The following is a 12,062-nucleotide window of genomic DNA, read 5'->3' as shown; positions in this document are numbered from 1 at the left end:
AAACATATGTACAACTGATAATAAAGAACAACTGAAAAAATACATTTCTGTGTAGTTTCATGGTTATTACATTTACTACTACAGCTATTACCACTACGACTATGACTACTACTACTACTAATAATAATAATACTAATATAGTAATAGTAATAATAGCAATAACAACAAACAACAACAACAACAATAATAATAATAATAGTAGTAGTAACTAACATAGTAGTAGTAGTGGTGGCAGTAGCGATAAAAAGGCAAAGCAAAAATTAGCAGTAAGATGTGCTATGCAAAATGTCACTGGTAGTATATGAATCAAAGTCAAACGAATTCAAAACATGAGTATAAATATGGAGTACCACACACAGAGTGAGAGGTATCTGTTTTCACACTCAGCCTCAGTCAGTGGGCAGTCTGGCACAGCCTGAAGAGTGGGCTGGGGTGAGGGGGTTCAGTCTAGGGTTTCATTTAGCGTAATGTTATTTGGGAAGTAGACACAAGCATTGAGGGCACACACACACACACAATCCTACCCACACACCGACAGTACATGCCTGTATAATACTGTCACTGATCACAACCCCCCAGCAGCAAGGTCATAGGAAGTATCAACAGATGAGGATTTTATAGCTTAACACGCTCAAAAATGGTATCTGCTGCAGTAAGGTATCATTAAAGATTTTCATATCATCTGATTGGAGAGCACATTATGTATGATTTTACAGCTATCCTGGGTTTCAATCAAACAGATGAGCAAATGATAGGCTGATAACCTACTATTCTGCAAGACCATATTATTAGCTGAAATATTTAAATATTAATCACTTAATTTGTCACAGCCCCAACCACCGGTTGAGGCAATGAAAGGGAAACAACAGGCATAAAATAAAAAGCACACTGTTCTCTTTTTTTCTCTCAAAAATTGCAAAATTGCCCCAGTTATGAGAAATGCAAAGTATGCTGTCTCCATTCATCCATGTATTTTTCTCATGGGTCGGACTGTTTAATACAAGGGTGTCCTATGTTCACTTACTCCATACATGTATGAAATTAATCTGAATGAGCTGGAACTGGATTGGCTGGAGGAGAATGGCAGCACCGGTGGCATCTAATATGACTATGACTTGTCTGAACTGACAACTAGCCTTGATATGCCTGGTCACCACCTATTCTGATTTCTGCCTTTGAAAAGACGCATCTTTTCATTGCTGTAATATTAATTGAAGAGAATCCTTGGCCATTGTCTCAAGTGCATTACATCATGCATGCTTCTCCCTCCCCCTTAACTCTCTCTCTCTCTCTCTCTCTCTCTCTCTCTCTCCCTCTCTTTCTCATTCTGTCTGTGTGTCACATTCGTCTCTAAACGTCAACCCCATTTATTAGAGTAAAAATACTGACAATGTGAAGCATTCATGCATTCCTGCATGCTAGTCTCCTATTAAGCGTCTTGCACATCTGTAAGAAGTTTCCTTGCGAATATGATGGGGCGGCACAAATCACCTTGAAGATAATCTACACTAGCATGTCGCAATGTATAACCACAGACACATGGTAGACGCAAGAAAACTGTCGCTCATTCTGCACCACTGTGGTCATACTTACAGTTTACTACCTCGACGTCCGTTCTTTCAATAGATCAATGACAACTGCAGTCTCCGCGAACTAAAGGGATCGCACAGCTGGGACCATTAGCGTCCAATCCTACGAGGAAGCTTCAATGAAAAACATCAATGACGCGATACCTCCTATAGGCAGGGCAGTCAAATCCACCGCTGGCATTTTAAAAACTTGCGATAACCCAGCTCACTGGTAACATTTTGTTCTCTATAAATGCCCATTGGTAAAAAGATGGCACGTTACAAATTCTGCTGTGAGAAGCATCGCCGGTAAAGACCATTGTTTCAGCTACGAGGGGGGAGGTCGTCTGCATCTTAAAGTTGCAGCTGTACCATTCTCATCCAATGAAATAATCTGCCAGTGCAATCCGTGCATAGATAACAAAATGAAGATCATATCGCTTTTTGTTAGAGACAGGTTGCTTTATACTGATGTAGTAGTAATCTAAAACATATATAGTCGTGTTGCGTCGTTTTGTTGGAAACTGTAAAGGGTATTTCAAGACTTCAGAGCCTGCAGTATCAATATCTGTGGATTATATCACCTGTGTTACATCTATAAAAAAAACTTAAAACAAACAAAAAATCTAAATAAATAAATATGGTTGAAGATGATGCAGCTTATATTTCATATGAACGTTTTAAGTAAGCCTGTTTGAGTTAAAATCTGCACCTTGTGTTAGTTTCAGCACAGCACACTTTGGTTCTGAAGCCCTGTGTGTACACCTTTGTGTAGCCTACACCTAGGCGTCTAACATTATGTTTACAGTTCCCAAAAGTACGCTCATTTGGCTTCACCGTGCGATTTTCGTTTCTAAGAACGACGCGCAAAACATTGCTAAACATGAAAAAATGTGAGCCACTGTACTGGAACTTTCAAAAAATAGTCTGATCAAGAGAATGCGCATGCCGCTCCTGTTTCTGCATGTAACAATACTTCTGTTTCAACCTTAAGGTGTTATTAATGCCGCCTTTCAAAGGCACACTATAGCCTCCACAATCAAATTAATCCTGCTCCGTTTCCTGCTCTTTTTCATGCTGTCATCTTTCATGCTACATTTAAAATGTCTGCATTCCCAAAGTTGAAGACAAGTCGAAATGCTTACACATGACCACAAGTCTAAGGGGCCACTCCCCTTGACCCTCATCGCTGCATATCTCTAGAACTTAGTGCCTGCACAAGCTCCCTTGTGAAAAAAAAAAATCATCCACTTCTTACTCTCTTCTCCAACCTCCAGCCAAACCTGTTTACAAAGCTACTAGTGATCACAAATTTAGAGATTTTAACATGATTGTAGTTTGTCCTAATTGTAACTTTGGTAATCTGCTAACTTTATCATTGAATATAATACTATTGTAAATAATGTTAAGCACAGATAAATCTAGTTAGTGATGAACTACGCTGTAGTATTAAGACAGCATATTTATAGAGGCTGGAAAAATAATGTTTCCCCTTTGAAAATCCGTCGAGCATCTCCTCTGATTTGAAATACACTGTCAAGACTGTAAGGCTAAATTTATACCTTAGTCTGTAAGTCAATGAAAGAAGAATCAATGCAAGGAAATAAACAGGCTCTGCCTGCCTCAGTTAGTCTCTTTTAAAGCTTTTTTCTCTCTCTCTTTTGATAGAACTTGTCACACCTACTGCTGACAAGCTAAGTTTTAAATCTAAAACTGTCTACAAGAATTGGAAACAAACACTCTGTTTATAATCACAGTTCATATGGCAAGACAATATAACAGTTTGTGTACTGTGCTTAATATTGTATTTTCATTTGGCTTTTTTAAGGATAAGTTAAAAAGTCAAACAGAAGGAAGTATATATTTAACAAATGAATATGTGTTACCTAAAATGACACAAATCTAATGTCTGGTGTTAATCTTATGCATTTGTTATTAATACTTAATTCCTTCTTGTTACAATACTTTTAAGTCAAGTGCCTCTAACACTTATTTCTTATTTTATTGTTTCTTATTTTCTCTTATTATTTTTCTTATGATTATGTTTCTTTTACTGATTATTTTATGCTTGTCAAGCGACTTTGAGTATCATGAAAAGCGCTCTACAAATAAAATGTATTATTATTATTATTATTATTATTATTATTATTATTATTATTATACTAGCTCAGTACTCTCTGACCAGTTAAATCCCTTTGACTAAAGGTCATTTGCAGAGTGTAACTACATAAAACACTGCTCCAGGGACCTGCAAATCACCAGCCATGAAGCAAAATGGTGCAATTATGAATTGTAAGTTAAATTTTGAGATAAATTTCTACCTTGCTTACATTGTGATTTTTCAAACCATCAAATAAAACTACGGTCTCGGGTTCAGAGGAAGGCTTGGTCTTCACCATTCATACCACTGGGGAATCATCAGGCCAGTCATTTGGCGCTGTCCATGGTGCTGCGCATGCTACGTCCCTGTTGCCAATGTGTAGTAATATGTGTGAGGTCTGGTAGCCCTGTGCGTGTGTGTGTGTGTGTGTGTGTGTGTGTGTGCGTGTGTGTGTGTGTGTGTTTGTTCCATTCTTTCAGAATCAAACAAGTCAAAACAAGTACCTGGGCACAGAGTGTGTACCATGGAGCATAAGACCAAAGGGCAGGCTCTTAAGTGCTCTCAGGGAACCTCTGTTGATTGTCTGTGACAAGCTGAATTCAGCAAACAGAGCTGCAGTGTCCTCAGAGAAATGCCAAGCCCACCACCACAGTGAGGACTTAGATCTCTAGCTCAACATATAGCCCCGATTCAACACAGTTTTAAAATCAACACAAGTATTACTCATTTAATGCTCACTAGATCAAGAGTATGAGACCAGCATTTACTGACATTTCATTTAAGCAAAAGGAGCAGGTAAGGTTAATACATTTACATTATCTCCACTGTCAGTAATGAAACTCATGCATAACCAGTCACTCATTGCATAACCAACCCCCATCATCAAGCAAAGAAGGAAAAGAGGCATCCATTTGTTAGTTTTCCTGAATTTGGGGTGGGGGGGGGGGGACTATCTGAGATACCAGAAAATTCCAAAGTAAGGAAACCATTCACTTAATGAGTGTCTTAAAGCTGTGGACATTGATTTGGATTTATTCAAAACACATCTGTATGAGACTCTTTGTTCCCAAGACTTTTGGCTTTGAGAGTTTTGAGGGTTGTTCCACAACCACTTATTCATTAGTCTTTTATGAAGCTACAGTGTGTTTAAATAAATCAGGTAGTTGATTGCGACATTACTGAATATGTCTCAAAGCTCCCAGAAGAATTTCAAGAATTTCGAGTTTCAAAAGTGGTGGACAGGAAAGTAGATGAAAAATTTGATAGCAAATTAAATGCTGTCCAAAAACCTGTGCACTCTAGATAGGAAATGTTCAACTGGCAACTGATACAAAAGGGAAAGTGAATATTTCAAGAGGATATCCTACCAGTAGAAACTTTTGAATGCAGGTGCCATCACAAACAGTTTCCTCTGTAGAGACTGTGCTGATGATAATCAGTATGATAATTAATAAAAATGACAATGAACTTTTAATTCAAACATAATTACCATTGCAGTTCTCCAGATGGAACATTTTTATTCGCACATCTATTTTAGATCACACTTTTAGTTCAATCCCTCTCTTCATAGGTTTTCACAGAAAACAAAGTGCACTTATTTCACACTCCGTCATCTTTCTGTCAGTTAAATGTATTGATTCTTATGCAGATTTTGGAGATGATAATCACCCATTAAATCTCATTGACCTCACTACCAAATCGCCCGTGAGTTGTGGATTTGTAAGCTAATTCCAAGCATTCACTCTCAAGCACTGAGCCTTCTTTCTCTAAAAACGCTCATGTCAGCAGCCGCTCAACATGGATGATCTTGCTCAAATTAATATTAATGAATATGGGCAAATACATACATGTGCTAATATGCAAATCAAGACGAAAAAATCCATTTTGAAATTCTAGATTGCCTTTGATTTGGCTTTGATTACCTGGCATTTTTGTCATTTAAGGTTTGGGGTTTTTAAAAGATTCAAGTATGTGGGCTTTATCAAGCTTGACATTTTCCTCAGCTGTACAGGCACTTTTGCAGGCTTTGCATGTGCAGCCCTATAACATATCCCGTCAAGGAATTCCAACACAGCCTGACAGATACTTCCATGATTCACCTTTAGAAATGCAGAGGAGAGAGGCCGCTACAAGCAGTCTACTGTTTTTATAAGGTTTTGAGTACATGTCTTTAACACAGTTCTCTAGAAAGAGGACATATATCTCTAGAGAGAAGGTTCCCTGTGTTGATCATCATACGATGCAGCCAGAACAATGGACAGGGCAGAGACATGTGGTAGTCAGCAGCCAAGTGAAAAGGATTATAAGCACCTGAAACCAGTAAATCATTTTACCCCCGACCCCCCAGCCATCAACCGTACGCATCCACAAAGAGGCAATACTACTGTACCTTCTCACTGTGTCTAATGCACACATCCTACTGCTGCGTCACCACCTAGCTGTAGCCCAATAAAAAGTGCATTAAAACTGTTTAGTGTTCCTGAGAATAGTGAATTGTGGGGTAGGAACAGTGCCACAAATGTGTCGTAATTAGACAAAGTAAGAGTAGTCAGACTAAAAATATGCAGTCAAAAGACTACACTAGATTATCCCTCAGTGACATAATAAATGAAGTAATACCAGTGTCATGGTGACAGCCGAACAGCAGGGGGTTATGGGGATTACATATTTTTTCAAAGGATATTTCCATTTCAAAACCCACTTGTTTACAGCTATTAAACCTAAGGAACTAACAGTGAGCTGAAAACTTAATACAGCACAAAGAATGATTTATCGATACATATAATGCCATGTGAAGGGCATGTATGGCTCTTACCACTGCTTAGTAATTGCATGGATTTCTTTGACATTTCATGAGTTACTAAAAACAGCAATGAGTCAGACCCCAAAGCAAACACCGTCATCCGGCTTCGATGAGAAGAACATGTAAGCAGTCAGGGCCATCTTGTCACTGGATCTGATATGGTTTCTATGCTTCTGTTATCAAGCTAACAAAATGACTTGTCTTCAGAGGCACACTGCATCATATTTACATTTCTGTTCATCTTTAGCCTGTGGTTCATGCTGTGGTGTTTAACTGTTGCAACAAATAGGTGGTACACCGGATTCCCTTCCCATGAACACTCATTAGACTGAAACCATGCATAAAGTATCTGCTCAGCTCATTCACTACTGACATTTTCTGTGCCACAAAATTGTAAGGATTTTCTTATTATAAGAAAATTACAATTTTTTTTTTTTTTTTTTTTTGCAGCTGTTGTGTTACATAGAGAACAAAACAATAACAACAAAAAAACAGTCTCTTGCCAGAAACAAATCAAGTGCTCTAAAGTAGACCACAAGGGAGATTTCCCTGTTTTAACACAGAAGGGAAAAACTAAATAAAAGGACAACAGTGAGCTGTGTACTAAAATGCTTTGTCTTCCATTAGCAAGGAGCTTCAGACGGCTCTATTGACAGAGAATCACTGCATTCACAGGCTAAAGCAGAACTTGCCAAAACTAGGCTTTTTCCACCCTTGACCATCAAACAGAAAGAGTTCCTGCCTCAAAACAAAACAAAACAAGAAGATCACTTTTAAGAACAGAATGTGAAGACAGAAGTGTTTAATCACCGAGGCTGAATTTTGCACTATCTAGCACAGTACTATCTAGATGGTACATCTAACAGCTGGAGTACACAACCTAATGAGAATATTCACATAATCCTAATTACATTACAGTTGTTAAGCATGTGTGATTATGTGTGATATGTATTCATGAAATATGTCACATATAACATACATCCAGAAGAAGACTGACCCCATAAGTGTTGAGTGGTCCTCCCTCTGGTGCACTGAGATATAGGGCTGAATTAAAATCTGGAGCTATCTTAACTCACATAAGAAATACAACTTAACCTCAACCTAGTAGATCCTGACAGAGAGATTCTTATCTCTGTGGCAATGTAGAATTGAAAGGTTAGCAATACATAGCTCATATTTGATGGTACACTTTGATATTTATCTGTGAGCTTTGTGGAGAAAAAAGTTTCCGTTTGTTGCTGTGGAGGTGGAGATTCTCCTTTGCGTTTCAAGTGATTGGACTCTCTCTCAATCCCCCATACAGCCTGACTTCAGAGATGTGAGCCTTTGGTAAACATGACAGCTCTCAGAATCGCCAGTGATGATGCTGATATAAGCACGCTGGTTGAGTGGTGCATATAGCTTACATGCCAGAAAAACATTTTGCCCCATACTCCTAATCTAAGATTCCACTGTTATCAGACATAAAAGCTAGGGGCTTTTATCTGATGTCTCAGACTCTCTTTGGGTTGTCGCATCGAGAGCTATGTCTGTGTATCTCAGCCTAGGTGGAACTATATCAGCATGAGGCAGTGTGTGCTTCCATTTTGCCGAAACAATTTGGATGACAGTAGTGTCACACATCTACAACAGTGACACATATTTCTCACACACACACACACACACACACACACACACTTTGCTTGCTTGTTTGCGTAGTGAGTACTGTTATCCAAATGATATTATCCAAATGACAGGGTCAGCAGAGGTTGAGGAAAATTTGTGCCCCAATTGCAAACCTTTCTTTGCAAAGCCACATTGACCAATAATACATTAATATGACAATAGCAGAAATCAGCTGGGATATGCAAATCCACTCTCAACAAAAAAACAAAATGCATTCTGACCGAAGGGGTCTGGAGCCGTCAAGGGGGTAACTTGGTTGTCCATTAGGCGTTTTTCTGGCGATTAAAAAAATATGGAAATAAGAACGCAGAGGCACAGACCCCCACACTGACCTAGTAGAGTGGGGTTGGAAGCAAATTAGAGAGACACAGAGCAAATTAGGGAAGGGCATCTGGTCATAACAGAAACAGTGAGGTACCTCAGTAAAACATAGAAAAATACAAAAACCTGAACTATTAGGCTCAGAGCTCTCTCTCTCTCTCTCTCTCTCTCTCTCTCTCTCTCTCTCTCATCATGCAGTCCAAACCCTTCTCTTTCAAATCTTGAAAGGCTCCTTTTTCTGGCTTGGGCTACTGTGCCCAAACCAGGGTTTATGCGCTTAAAGAGCGATGGGTGGCTCTGGTCGGTCACACTGGATGTGTGTTTTCGTTTCTTTTCTGTGCTTAGGTCTATTTAATGCAGATTTGTTTACTGAAAGTCAATGAATGTGCATGTGACTGTAGCCCTGCAGAAAACAGAAGATCTTAAATAACTTGAATTAAAATGGCTTTGTTCCTCAAGCTGGCATTTTCTGTTCAACTGTGAGCCTGCTACCCTTGAAGCAAGCGACAAAGAGGTAAAATCAATTGAATTAGGGGGTATCTTAGGCCCCTTTTATGTGTAAAAAAAAAAAAAAAAAAAAAAAAAACCTCCTGTTGCAAACATGGTCATTGGTTGTACATAAGGCCTCAGTTGCCAAGCAACTGTCATCCAGTAGTGGTGGAGCCTATCTGGAAGGTGGCTGTTAATGAATTGGTGGCTGCCAGTTTGGAGAGTGCTGAAAAATGCCCCACCCACCCATCATTCCCATGCCTCACACGTAGCGGCACACACACGCATGAGAGGTCCTGACAGGCAGGCAATGTGGTTCTCTCTCTCCCTAGGGCCAGACCCAGCGGTGTGAAGGCGGCCATTTCTCAGAGATACAACCCATCAGCAATAAAACTCTCCCAGCATTACTAATATTTACACATGGGCACCCTAAGCCGCATACATAATCATCAGCCTAACTCCGCCCCTCCCGTCAAAGGTAATGAACCGCACAAGAGATATGTCATATCAGCGTCCTAAAAGTGCCTTACGCTGCCAAATGAGCAGAATAAAAGAATGGTTCTCCTCTTCAGAGTTACTGATTCATCATGATGTCAGTTTGTAACAACAGAATTAGATGCCTAATAGTTGCGTTAGGCACCGTTGACATTTATGGATCATTCATAGCAAAACATAATGGAAAATGTGTAATGTGCACAAAACTGAGTGAATCTGATGCAGACATTTCATAGAAGTTTTGAGCTGATGTGAGGACTCATACTGACTTCTTTGGCTTTACATGCAGGGAAAGAACTGAACAGGCACTGACAGTGATTACTCACATCTGAGTCAAGATAACGTGTGAAGTAAGGCCTGACACAGTAGCAAAACAGCCACAGATGAGATCAAGTCAGTGGTATAAAGCTAGTTAGTTAGTAAGTTAGTTAGTTACTCATTGTGCATCTCTTATTGTCCCATAAGGTTAGCTTTTAATATGTGATAGCTGTGTGACCCTCATCTGATGGATATACACTGTTTAAATATGGTTGATGATTACGGTCTTACTTCACACAGGTGTTTTTCCACACACGTGACGTTTCATACAACTGGAACCAATTTGGAGTCTAGCCCCAGAATTCTACTTTCTTCAAAACAGATTTATTGTTAAAGAGATGAAAACCAGTCACGGAGACCTGTGTAGCAGTTTAACTCACTTTAAATTCAACTCTTCCCCTGTTTTGGGGACTTTACTCCCACTACACAAGTTCACTGACAAAACCTTGCCTTGTCAAGCTCTCCAGGGCCACCTGACAAAATTGCTCATTCATGTGCACTTAAGATGGCAGCACACACTGACCCCCTCCGGACCACTTTACATGCTCTCAGCGCTGTCTCTCTTCTCCTATTTAAAAGACAAGGCCACTGCTTCCTGCTGGTGCATGCCTCAAAGCCACGAAGCAAATGGGCCACAGCTCAGCTTGTGGCACATCCTGCCAGATAGATTCTTCTCACTCACCATGGCGACAGGGGAATTTCCAATTAGAATTTCAGCTGTGTGCACAGGATGGGTCTGGATGGGGGGAGTTGTCTGAATGCTCAAATCCCCATTTCGCACTCCCCAGGCCTCTTTTTTTTTTTTTTGCTTGGCCTTGAGATGTGGTCCTGTGTCCTCCATGACTGATCGCCCTGCTTGGTGGAGGAAAAGGAATGGATCAAAAGAGGGGAAAGGATGAGACAAAGCATCTCCCTGGCAGAAAGCACTGGGCCATCTGACAATCACAGTGGCATGAGAAGTGCAATACTGGACCATTCAGAATACAGTTGAAGCACCCAAATGCCCAAAAGTAAACTGCCCTCCCCACACACACACACACGCACACACACACAAACACACACACACACACACACACACACACACACACACAAACAAACACACACACACAAACACACATGCACATGTGCACACATGCACACACATACACACACACACAACACCACCAAGAGGACTGAGAGTCCACAACAGACAGCTTCAAAAATGCCATTTGCCACAATAAGCCTGCTAAAGCTTGGTGCCCCCTGTCTGCTGAGCGTCATGTTTGTCCTGACAAAAATGGAACAGTGCATCAAAAGCTCAGGCAACAGGCAACATGAGCAGAGACTGCTACTATAATGGACAGGACCTTTCTTTCAAATTGTCTTATCACTTTCAGCAGATCATTCAATCATTTCTGATTCCTTATGAAAGGCTGGTGGTCCAGTATCAGAGGGGCCTGGGCTAAAACTGTATCTGTCTATCACAATGATTGAGTCATGTCAAATGTTTCTGTTTATATCTGTGTGCAACTTTACTGATGAATCTCAGTCACCATCCAATCATGCTCTCCAGAGCCACCTGACAAAATGGTTCTAAGTGTGATAGTTTATTTGAACACGTCACAAGCAGTAAGGGAGAAGCTGAAGCACCGAGAGGTGGATTTTCACTGCGAGTGCTGCACATGCAATTGCCATACACATACACAAGAGGAGCAGAGTAAGAGAGCAAAGCCAGGCCAATAGAGAAACACAGTCAGGTCCCTCACAGCCAGCAATAAGTGGTATTCCCCATTACGCTCACCCTTACTCTCCATATCAAATGTTCTCTTGTGCTGGGTCAGGACCTGCCAAGAATTCAGATGGCAGAAAAGGATTAATTATTCAAGGCATGGCCAGAACAGGATGCACAGAACAGGAGTTCTGAGAGATGAGCTACTAGAAGAACACACTAGGCCGGTCAGCAGTGAGGGTTTGATGGAGGTGGTCTTGTGTGTGTTTTGTGTGTGTGTGTGTGTGTGTTTGTGCGTGTGTGTGTGTGTCAGTGTGGTAATGGGAGTGTGGCTAGAGGGAAATGAGGTGCACTGCTTTAATGAAAAACTTCCCTCTGTCTGTAGGCAGAGCGTGGAGGGAGTGATGTCATTTGGCAGGAAGGTGGAAAAGAAGTGGAGAAGACCTTGTGGTGCAGAGATTGGGTCACTTTATAGAGTTGCTGTTTGCAGTATATAACACTGCACTTCAAGACACCAGTTGAAGGCAGAGAACTTGTGTGATAATCTTCTTTATGATGTCATTGTGTGAGAGAACTGAAAATCTTTCAGTGCAT

The sequence above is a fragment of the Chanos chanos genome, chromosome 1 (genome assembly GCF_902362185.1).
Source record: "Chanos chanos chromosome 1, fChaCha1.1, whole genome shotgun sequence".
Classification (NCBI taxonomy): Eukaryota; Metazoa; Chordata; class Actinopteri; order Gonorynchiformes; family Chanidae; genus Chanos; species Chanos chanos.
Note: the sequence above shows the minus strand (reverse complement) of the source record.